This window comes from Cynocephalus volans, chromosome 5 (genome assembly GCF_027409185.1).
Source record: "Cynocephalus volans isolate mCynVol1 chromosome 5, mCynVol1.pri, whole genome shotgun sequence".
Taxonomy (NCBI): Eukaryota; Metazoa; Chordata; class Mammalia; order Dermoptera; family Cynocephalidae; genus Cynocephalus; species Cynocephalus volans.
Genome location: NC_084464.1, coordinates 86,032,256 through 86,044,505, shown reverse-complemented (window position 1 = coordinate 86,044,505; position 12,250 = coordinate 86,032,256).

The following is a 12,250-nucleotide window of genomic DNA, read 5'->3' as shown; positions in this document are numbered from 1 at the left end:
GTCTTGATAGTTTTTATGTATTTATTCTAGAAACTAATCTTTGACATTTTTACTGTAGTGAGTCTTCTAATCCATGTATATGATTGGTCTCACCATTTATTTAGATCTTTGCTTTCTCTAATCAGCACTATTATTTCCAGTATGCAATCTTGCATATGGTTTGTTAGAGTCACATGTATGTATTTCTTTTTATTTTTGAACAATAATAAATTATATAATAATTTTGGCATTCATGTCCTCATTGCTAGTCTACAGAAAGACAATTGAGTTTTGTGTATTTCTCTTATATTTTTGCTGTACTTGCTTATTAGCTCAAGATCTGTGTTTTAGTGTCTATCATAAATTTTGGAAAATTCTTGGTCATCATTAATTCAAAAATTAATTTTTTTCCATTACATCTTTCTTCTCCTTCTCATAATCTAATAATGCATATTACGCCTTTTGAAATTGTCCCACAGTTCTTGGATATTCTGGGGTGGTTTTCTTGTTTTGTTTTGTTTTTTCATATTTTTTCACTTTGCATTTTCATTTATGACTTTTATATTGATATATTTTCACACTCAATTATTCTTTCCATAGCTGTGTTTAGTCTACTCATGAGCCCATCAAATTCTTCATTTCTGCTACAGTGTTATTTTTATTTCTAGCATTGCCATTTAGTTCTTTCTTAGAGTTTCCATCTGTGCTTACTTTATCTATCATTTTTTGCAGGTTGTCTGCATTTTTCATTGGCTCCCTTAACATATTAACATTCAATAACATGTCAATTATTTTAAATTCCTGGTCTGGTAATTCCAACATCTCTGCCATCTCTGAGTCTGGTTCTGTTGTTTGCTTTGACTCTTCAGCCTGCATTTTACTTGCTTTGTATCATGCCTTCAAATATTTTTGTTGAAAGTTGGATATTCTATATCCACGTAATAGGACCTGAGTTAAATAGGATTTTAATATGAAGTTCTAGGTCAATCAGGCTAGGAGTTCAACAGTATTTAATGTTTGATGTACTGTAGGTGCTAGTAGTGTTCTCAATTTTGCTTTCCTTCTTGTTTTTTGGTTTTCTAAAACCTTTTTCTTCAATAGATACTGATTCTTTAGTTTCTTCAGTTCTAATTCACTATTATTATACCAGAGCCCTGTTGATGTGGTGGGAAGTTATGAGGATGGGAGGAAAAGCATTCTATATTTCTGATTAAGTCTTAGTCTTTAGTGGGCTTGTGTCCTTAGGCTGTGAGCTTCACAAATGTTTCTAAACCTCTTTTTTACTTAGATGAGACAGGAAGACTAGAGGGAGCAGGAGATGGGTCATTTCCTTTCTCCTGCGTCAGGTAAGGCTCTGCTAAAGTTGTTTCTTTTGGAGTACTGGCCTTTCTTATGAAGAACTATCTGGAAATAATTCAAAACAGTCACATTTCTGTTATACCTTCCAGGAACACCAGGATTTTTCCTGACTCTTCACTGTGAGAATCTGGTGATGTTTCTGGGGGTAAAACTCATGAAAGTATGAGGACCCCCTAAGGTGTTTATCACTCTCATATTAATGTATACTCTGTTTTCAGCAATTTGCCAAAATTATCAGTTAAGTGTATCTACCAGTTTATGACTCCAGTAGCATCTGCTCCTGATAAGCCTATCTCAGCTTTGATTTTCTATATCCACCCTTCTCTCCATATTTGTAGCTGGTTTGTCCTGAGACCTCAATCGTTGATAAGTTCAAGAAAAGTAATTGGCTTTTAGTTTGTTTAGCTTTTTTTGTTGTTGCTGTTATAACACGAAAGTAATGATTTCCAACCTTCTTACATGTTGGTGCTAAAATTAGAAGTCCTCAACACCCACTTATGACAAAAATAAAAATAGAGGTGGAGTCTTCCTCAACTTGATAAAGAGCACTGAAAAAAAACTGCAATTAAGATTGTATTTAATAGTGAAAGACTGACTATTTCTTGAGATCAGAACTAAGCAAGAATAACTGCTCTCATCACTCTTATTTAATATAGTGCTAAAAGTTCTAGTTGGTACAATAAGGCAATGTAAGAAAATAAAATACATGTATGAAAGGAAAAATAAAACTATCCCTATTTTCAGATATCAGGATAATCCCAAGGAATACAGAAAAAACTCCTGGAACTAAAAAGTAAGTACAGCAAAAATATCAGAGAAATATACACAACTCAATTGTCTTTCTAGACTAGCAATGAGGACATGGATGCCAAAATTAGAAATACAATGCAATTTATAATTGCTCAAAAATAAAAAGAAATATATACATGTGACTCTAACAAAACATATGCAAGATTTGCATACTGGAAACAATAGTGCTGATAAGAGACAGCAAAGATCTAAATAAATGGTGAGACCAATCATATATATGGATTAGAAGACTCACTATAGTAAAAATGTCAAAAACTAGCATCTAGAATAAATACATAAGAACTCTCAAGACAACCATAAAAAACAACTAATCCAAGTAGAAAATGTGCAAAGACATGTCCAAACATTTCACCAAAGAGGATACACAAATGGCAAATAAATACATTAAAAGACATTAAACACCATGAGCAATTAGGAAAAAGTAAATTAAACCACAATGAGATATCACTACACACCTATCAGATTGTCTACAATAAAAATAGTGAAAACATCAAATTCTGGTGAGGATACAGAGAAACTGAATCAGTCATACTTTGCTGATGGGAATGTAAAGCGGTACAGCCACTCTGGAAACCCATTTGACAGTTTCTTAAAACACTAAACATACTCAAACTTAAAACCCAGAAATTTCTCCCCTGAGAATTTATCCCAAAGGAATGAAGATTTATCTTTATACAAAATTCTGTACACAAAAGTTTATAGAAGCTTTATTCATAATACCAAAACCTGGTACCAACCCAAAAGTTCTTCTAAGGGTGAATGATTAAACAAACTGTGGTATGTCCATACTGTGAAATACTAGTCAGCAGTAAAAATGGACTTGTTGATATATGCAACAACCTGTATGAATCTCCAGAGAATTATGCTGTATGCAAAAGCCAGTCCCCAAAAATCACATACTGTATTATTCCATTTACATATCATTCTTTAAATGACAAAATTACTGAAATGTGAAATTAATCAGTGGTTGCCAGGGGCTAAAGGGATGGAAGGGAAATGTATGTGGTTATAAAAGAAAAACAGGAAGCATTGTTGTAGCTATAGAATCGTTCTGTGTTTTGATTGTATCAATGTCAATATTCTGGTTATAACTTTGTTCTGTTTTATTGCAAGATATTACTATTAGGGGAAACTAGGTAGAAGGTACACAGAATCTGACTGTGTTATTCTTTACAACTGCAACTGAAGCTATACTGATCTCAAAATAAAAGGATTAATTTAACAACAATGTTAAAAATAACTGTGGCTGTTGGGTGAAGAATAGACTGTGAGGTGGGAGGGTAGGCAAAAGAAAGGAGATCTGTCAAAAAATTAGTATAATAACTATTGGGGAGAAGATGGCAATATGGACTATGGGTAGTAATGGTAGAAATGAATAGTACTGAGTAGATTCAAGATATAATTTGGCACTGGAGCCAACAGACGTGCTACATGGTTGGATGTGGGAGGTGAGGAAAGGCAAGAATAAAGGATGACTTAGAATTCTGAAAGGAGAATCAATGTGATAACAGGCGGGAAATATAAGTTGGGTGGAAAAAAATTGAAGGGAGCTTGCTGAAGGGAAGAATGTGAAGGGGTTACCATGCCTACTTTGAAAATCTGTTGAAAGAATAAGAATAATTAATTACTAAAGATTGAGGTTATATCAGTAATGTATTTGAATTAAGTAAGTAATGGAGCATTTCTGGACCATAAGAAATGGATGGCTAAGAGGGCATAGGAGTAAAAGCTATTGAGGATGAGAATGTCAAGGACAGAAAGGCCAGAGGATGGCTGGACATCATGAGCATTAGGGTCACCCAGGATGGCAGTATGGCTTAAGGTGGAGAATGCCATGATACAATTGCAAAAACACAGGAGTGAGTGACTGGGAAGTAAGAAAATGACAGCAAGGATGAAGGTTGGAGTGTAGGGTAGATGAAAGATGCAGGGCTTGTTAAGGAAGATGGGGACATATTGGTTTGCAAATGTCATTGTTGATCTTCAGACTGAATTCTGAGGAAATTTTGATGTGATAAAATAAACATGGTGTCAAGGAGCAGCGGGATCCTTAAGGGAGATTGTTTTAGGTAAGGCGAAGAAGGAGTGTTTGGTGTAGATATTGAAGATATTAAGAAGTGTGTCTATCAAGAAGAAAGAATTTCATAGGAGGTATGTAATGATTTGTTGGAGAGAGAAATTTGGACTGAGAGAGGAATTATAGTATTTAGTTTTTTATGATTATGAAAAAGTAGAAGAGAGATGCTAGATGAATTTACATGCTAGGCAAGATAAGAAAATAAAGAAGACAGATATCCTACTATTAAGGAGATAAAGGGAAATAAGGCAAACAGCCATTCACTATAAAAATGCTCCACAGGGATCTGTTTACTGTCCCATTCATGGAGCATTTATGCATAATATACTTGCATGTTCTTCACAATCAGACGGCTCTTTGCTGGTGGGTTACAATTACTTTTCTTGGTATATTAGCTGGGTAGAAGAGCCCACATGCTGTCATGGAAATAGTGGGATGTTTTTATTTTGACATAGAGGGAGGTCATACTACTAGGGTTAGACCTTCAGATTATCCATGATGAACTCTTTCTGATATGTGAAACTGTCCTTGGTACCCAGCCAGAAACCACCTTTGGCAGAGGTATGAAAGTGTTCTGAATACTGAACTACCTCAAGGCCTTTTGGAAGTAGTCTAAGTATAAATCCTATAAACAAATTAATTGACTGAATAGTGGATAGCTTGTGGTTTCATTGCTCTTATATCCATTCCCACGTTTTTTTAAAAAAGGCCTGTCTCAAAAAGAAATTCAGGTGTATTATGTTACCAGATTAAGATTGTATGTCAACCAGGTCTAGGTTGGAACTCTTGGTAATAAGCCTCAAGCAGGGAAGGAAAAGGTACTTCTGCCAGAATCTAACTCAGGAGTAGATGGATTCTTGTTTGTTTTACAACTCAGCTGGGACTTATCTCAGTGAGAACAGAACAGTTCCTTTGTGATCAGTTTCCAAAGGCTTTGTGTTTGGCAACCTGAAAACTTTGATATAGTTCACGATCTTACATTTTTGAGAGAAAACAAAGTCAGATGCTTTAATCTGAGATTCAACTCTGTGGAATGAGCATGTGGTCTAGTAAATTAAATAATCTATTCGTGACCAAAGTCCCCATTGTACTTTTTTTTTTTTTCTTAAGACAAAATAAAGGTTGTTCAGCATGCAGCTGTTCAGAATATAGAAGTAGCAAGCAAAGGAAGGTGTGGTGGCCTTAAGAGGAAGGGCAGGTCACAGTCAAATATAAAGATAGTAGCAAATATACTACCAGTACTATGTGATCAAAATGAAAGCTAACATGTAGATAAGGCATAATGTAAGTTGGGTTTCACATATGGAATACCAAAGACAAACTGACACTCTCATTTATAATTGACAGCATATTTACTTCGAATATGATCATCTAGCCACATTTCAGATTTGATTGAATCCGGGCCAATGGTATACATATTTGGTATGTGTAATTTCTAGGAAGTGTCCATAAAAACATTTTTTATCTATTTTTCTCCTTCAACTGTCTGGAATATAGACTTACATGGGATGAGAAAAGCCATCTTAGGCCATGAGTTATCTTAGAAAGGGAGACCATGCATGGGGGAACAATATGATACACGGAATTTGGCTTTTTGACACTGCAGAATGCGTTTCCAGTCCTGGATTACTTACCACCCAAGTAAACAGAGAAATAAACTAAATTATTTAAGCTACTTTTATCTACTCAAAGGTAAAATTAATCCTAAATATAGCAGGAAGCAGTACTTACAGAGTTCTTTCAGGAGAGTCAAGCATCAATCTCTGTAAGGCTCAAATTCTGACACTATGTATAGGCCCATAATGAACTTGAGCTCATGGGTCCCAAGTTTTGTCTTGAGGTAGTTGGGGAGATCCCCTGCATTTCCTCTCCAATGAAGTGACCTTGAGCACTACCTTCTTGACTGAAAAATCAAAAAAAAAAAAAAAAAGCCTCTCTCACTCTCTTCCTTATCAATTTCCAGGCTTTTCGCTTTTTGGACTGGAGCTGCGTAATGATAAAGTAAGGGTTACAGAACTGGTGTTCCTATCTCTTAGCAAGTGTTGCATGGACAGTTGATCACCTCTCTTTAGAAGGCATGCATACTTGCTACCCGTGATTCTCATCTCTGGGATGTCTGCATAAATTCTGAGGTGATATGGATATACTTATTGAATATCCTTTTATACATACACAGGGCAAGCATGATGCTGGGGTTTGATAGAATGATAGATTTATCAGTAGAGATTCATTTTTAAATGTTAATTATGTGCAGACTTGAATGCCTAAGTACTTTAAACTTTATTAAGGTATTCCATTTGGCCTTTACCTCTACACCATGGCTTAGGTAGCACTGTGTTTTTAAAGTGGAGAAAATCCAGTTTGAGTAATTAGGTAGGAAAAATAGGACCCAAATCAAGGCCTTTTATTGCCACATTTAGATCATTTCCATCATATCTCTGATATCAGATGACTTTTACTGAGAAAGCAATTAACAGAATGATACACAGAGAGATTAGTCTGTGAAAGCGAGGAAGTGGGAAATGGAGATCATGAAAGAAGTGCACTTGGATGTTCAAGATCAACTGGAGCATCCAAGGACAAGGGAAAACATACCTGTACAGGCAAATTTTCCCTGCTAAACAAACTTATCTCAGGCTGGTTTTGCTGTGGTAAGTCAGATTTTAGGAAACTGATAATGAAACATGACAAAAGTTTATGAAGAAATGGGATTGTGCTGCAGTTATCTGGGAAGGCATTGTTTGGGTTGTTTCACGGGTTTCTTATATTTTTATTTCTTTTTTAGCTAAATTTATTTAATTTATTTTTTTCATTTTATTTTATTTTACTTCTCAAAATACATTGTACTTGATTTTCATGCTCCTTTACCCATTCCTCTCCCCCTCCTTTCCCCCCACATCGTATCTGTGCACTTGGCTTTAATACTTCAAGGAATTTTTTTGGTTATTCTTCTTCTTCCCCCCACCCTTTATTTGTTTTATGTTTATTTATTTATTAATTTTTAGCTCCCACAAATAAGTGAGAACATGTGATATTTCTCTTTCTGTGCCTGACTTGTTTCACTTAATATCATTTTCTCTAAGTCCATACATGCTGTTGTGAATGGTAGTAGTTCATTATTTTTTATAGCAGAGTAGTATTCCATTGTGTAGATATACCACATTTTCCGTATCCACTCATCTGATGATGGACATTTGGGCTGGTTCCAGCTTTTCGCTATTCTACACAGAGCTACAATAAACATTGGAGAACAGGTATCCCTTCTGCATGATGATTTCCATTCCTCTGGGTATATTCCCAGCAGTGGGGTGGCTGGGTCATATGGTAGATCTATCTGCAATTGTTTGAGGAACCTCCATACCATTTTCCATGGAGGCTGCACCATTTTGCAGCCCCACCAACAGTGGAGAAGAGTTCCTTTTTCTCCACAACCTCTCCAACACTTAACGTTCTCAGTCTTTTTGATGTTAATTATCGTAACAGGAATAAGATGGTATCTCAGTGTGGTTTTGATTTGCATTTCCCAGATGCTGAGTGATGCTGAGCACTGTTTTTTGTGACTGTTAGCCATTCATATATCTTCCTTTGAGAAATGTCTGTTCAGCTTCTTTGACCATTTTTTAATTGGGTTATTTGTGTTTTTTTTATTGTAAAGTTGTTTGAGTTCCTTGTATATTCTGGATATTAACCCTTTGTCAGATTTATATTTAGCAAATATTTTCTCCCACTCTGTTGGTTGTTTTTTTACTCTGTTGATTCTTTTGCTGTGCAGAAGCTTTCAGTTCGATATAATCCCATTTGTTTATTTTACCTTTAGTTGCCTGTGCTTTTTGGGTCCTATTCATGAATTCCGTACCCACTCCTATTTCCTGGAGTGTTTCCCCTATGTTTTCTATAGGAGTTTTTATTGTTTCAGGGTGTATATTTAATTATTTAATTCATTTTGAGTTCATTTTGGTATATGGTGAAAGATACAGATCTAGTTTCATTCTCCTACATGTGATTATCCAGTTTTCCCAGCACCATTTGTTGAAAAGGCAGTCTCTCCCCCAGTATGTAGACTTGCTGCCTTTGTCAAAAATGAGATGGCTGTAGGCACATGGGTTAAGTTCTGGGTTTTCTATTCTGTTCATTTGATCTGTGTGTCTGTTTTATGCCAGTACAATGCTGCTTTGGTTATTATAGCTTTGTAATATAAAGTCAGGTAGTGTCATGACACCAGCTTTTTTTTTTGCTCAGGATTGCTGTGGCTATGTGTGGTCTTTTGTTGTTCCATATAAATATCTGGATAGCTTTTTCCATTTCTGAGAAAAATGCCATTGGAATTTTGATGGGGACTGCATTGAATCTGTAGATGACTTTGGGTAATATGGACATTTTCACAATGTTAATTCTTCCAATCCAAGAGCATGGGATACCTTTCCATCCTCTCGTGTCCTCCTTAATTTCTCTCAACAGTGGTTTATAATTCTCATTGTAGAGATTTTTCACATCGTTGGTCAGCTTTATTCCTAAATATTTTACTTTTTTGGTGGTTATTGTAAATGGGCTAGCTTTCTTGATTTCATTTTCTGCATGTTCACTGGTGGAGTATAGAAATGCTACTGATTTTTGTGTGTTCATTTTGTACCCTGCAACTTTGCTGAAATCATTTATCAGCTCTAGGAGTATTTTTATAGAGCTTTAGGCTGTTCAATATATAGGATCACATCATCTCCAAAAAGGGACCACTTGATTTCATCCTTTCCAATCTGGATGACCTTTATTACTTTCCCTTCTCTGATTGCTCTGGCTAGTGCTTCCAACACTATGTTGAATAGGCGTGATGAGAGTGGGCATCCTTGTCTAGTTCCTGCTTTTAAGGGAAAAGCTTTCAGTTTTTCTCCTTTCAGGATGATATTGGCAGTGGGCTTATGATATATGGTTTTAATTATGCTTAGATACTTTCTGTCTATGCCTAACTTGTAGAGAGTCTTTATCATGAAAGGATGTTGAATTTTGTCAAATGCTTTTTCAGCGTCAATAGAGATGATCATGTGGTTTTTGTCATGTTTTTATTAATGTGATGTATCACATTTATTGATTTGCGTATGTTGAAGCAACCTTGCATCCCTGGGATGAATCCCACTTGATCATGGTGTATAATTTTCTGTATGTGTTGCTGTATTCTGTTAGCTAGTATTTTACTGAGCATTACTGCATCTATATTCATCAAGGATATTGGCGTGTAGTTTTCTATTTTTGATGCGTCTTTCTCTGATTTTGGTAGCAGGGTGATATTTGCCTCATAGAATGAGTTTGGGAGAATGGCCTCTGTTTCAATCTTTTGGAATAGATTGCAGAGAATTGGTATCAGTTCCTCTTTGAAGATTTGGTAGAACTCTGCAGTGAACCCACCTGGTCCTGGGCTTTTCTTTGTTGGGATCTTTCTGATAACAGCTTCAATCACTTTTATTTTTATTGGTCTGTTCAGAAATTCTATATCCTCTTGGCTCAGTTTTGGTACTTTGTGTGCATCCAGAAATTTATCCATTTCCTCCAGATTTTCAAATTTGTTGGCATATAGATGTTTATTGTAGTCTCTAATGATTCCCCATATTTCTGAGGTATCCATTGTATTATCACCTCTTTTGTTTCTAATTTTTTTTTATTTGGGTCTTCTCTCGTCCTTTCTTAGTTAGTCTTGCTAAAGGTTTGTCGATTTTATTAATCTATTCAAAGAACCAATTTTTGTTTCATTGATCTTTTGTATTGTTCTTTGTCTTTCTATTTCATTTAGCTCTGCTGTGATCTTAATTATTTCTTTCCATCTACTAACTTTAGGTTTGGATTGTTCTTGTTTTTCTAGATCTTTAAAGTGAAGTGTTAGGTTATTTATTTGCCATCTTTCCATTCTTCTGTAGTAAGCATTTAATGCAATCAATGTCCACCTTAGGACTGCTTGGGCAGTTTCCCACAGGTTTTGGTATGATGTGTCATTATTTTCATTTGTTTCAAGTAGTTTTTTGATTTCTTGTTTAATTTCTTCTTGGACCCACATGTTGTTAAGTAGAATGTTGTTTAATTTCCATGAGTTTATATAGTTTTCAGAGTTTCATTTATTACTGATTTCTAATTTTAATACATTGTGATCAGAAAAAATACATGGAATAATTCCAATTTTTTGAATTTGTTAAGACTTGTTTTGTGACCTAATGTGGTCTATCCTGGAGAATGTTCCATGTGCTGATGGGAAGAATGAATATACTGAGGTTGTTAGGTGGAATGTTCTACAGATATCTGCAAATCCAATTGGTCTAAAGTATTGTTTAGATCTTGTCTTTCTCTGTTGATTTTTTGCCCAGATGATCTGTCCAATAGTGAGAGTGGGGTGTTGAGGTACCCCACTATTGTGGCATTAGTGTCTATTTCTTTTTTCTTTTCTTTTTTCTTTTTTTTTTTGATCTAATGTTTCTTTTGAAAATCTGGTTGTTCCTACATTGGGTGCTTATATATTTATGATTGCTATGTCTTCTTGATGCATAGATCCTTTTATCATTATATATTGGCCATCTTTATCTCTTTTAATGGTTTTTGCTTTAATGTCTATTTTATCTGATATAAGAATAGCTATTCCAGCTTGTTTTTCATTTCTCCTTGCATGATATATCTTTTCCATCCTTTCACTCTTAGTCTGTGTGTGTCTTTACAGGTCAAGTGAGTCTCTTGGAGACAGCATATTGTTGGGTCCATCTTTTAAATCCAGTCAGTCAGTCTGTGTCTTTTGAATGGGGATTTTAGTCCCTTTACATTCAGAGGTACTATTGAAAGGTGTTGATTTACTCCTAGCATTTTACTGATTTTTGTTTAGGTGCTTGAATATCTTTTGTTCCTTTCTTTCAAATTTTCTGTTTCTCTTCTGTATTCATTGGTTTCTTGGGGTGACAAATAAACTATTTTTTCTCTCTTTTGTTACCATTTCTGTTTTGCTGTTAGGTATTGTTCTTGCATATTCACGTCAAATGAAACATGATGAAACCATCAGAAACATGATGGTTCTTTTTGTGTGATCAAACCCAATACTTCCTTGAGAATTTCTTGTAGGGCTGATCATGTGCTAGTGAATTCCCGCAGTCTCTGTTTGTCTGAGAAATATACTATTTGTCCTTCATTTCAGAAGGATAGCCTTGCTGGATAAAGTATTCTTGGTTGGCAATTTTTGTCCTTTAGTGTTTGGAATATATCATCCCATTCTTTTCTGGCTTTTAGAGTTTCTCATGAAAAGTCTGATGTTATTCAGATTGGGGTTCCCTTATACCTGACTTGCCACTTCTCTCTTGCAGGCTTTAAGATTTTCTCTTTGTCTTTGATATTTGTCAGTTTGATTATCACATGTCTTGGAGAGGACCTTTTTGGGTTGAATGTGTTTGGTGATGTTTGGGCTTCCTGAGTCTGGGGATCTGTGACTTTCCCTATACCTGAAAATTTTTCTGCTATTATCTCATTAAGTATGTTTGTAATGCCATTTCCTTTTTCCTTCGCTTCTGGAATATGCATGATTCAGATATTCGAGTGCTTGTCAGTTGTCTCTCTTAAATTTTCTTCAATTTTTTTTTCATTCTTTTTTCTTTTTTCTGGTCTGCCTATGATAATTCAAGTAGCCTGTCTTCGCAGTCAGAAATTCTCTTGTCTGCTTGTTCAAGTCTGGTGGTTAAATTCTCTGCTGTATTTTTTATGCTGTTGAATGAATCCTTCATCCCCACAAGCTCAGCTACATTCTTATTCAAGGCATTGATTTCTTTGTACATTTCTTCTTTCATATCCTGTGGTTTTTTTTCTTATTTCATTATGTTATTTCACTGAGTTTTCTTGTATGTCATTTAGTTTCCTTAGAATAGTTACTCTAAATTCCTTGTCTGTCATTTCAAAGACTTCCTGTTCTATAGGATCTAGCACTTGCAAGTTATTAGTTTTCTTTGGTGGTGATGTACTTTCTTGATTTTTCATATTTCTGGTTTCTTTCCTTTGGTGTTTTGTCATTGTGGC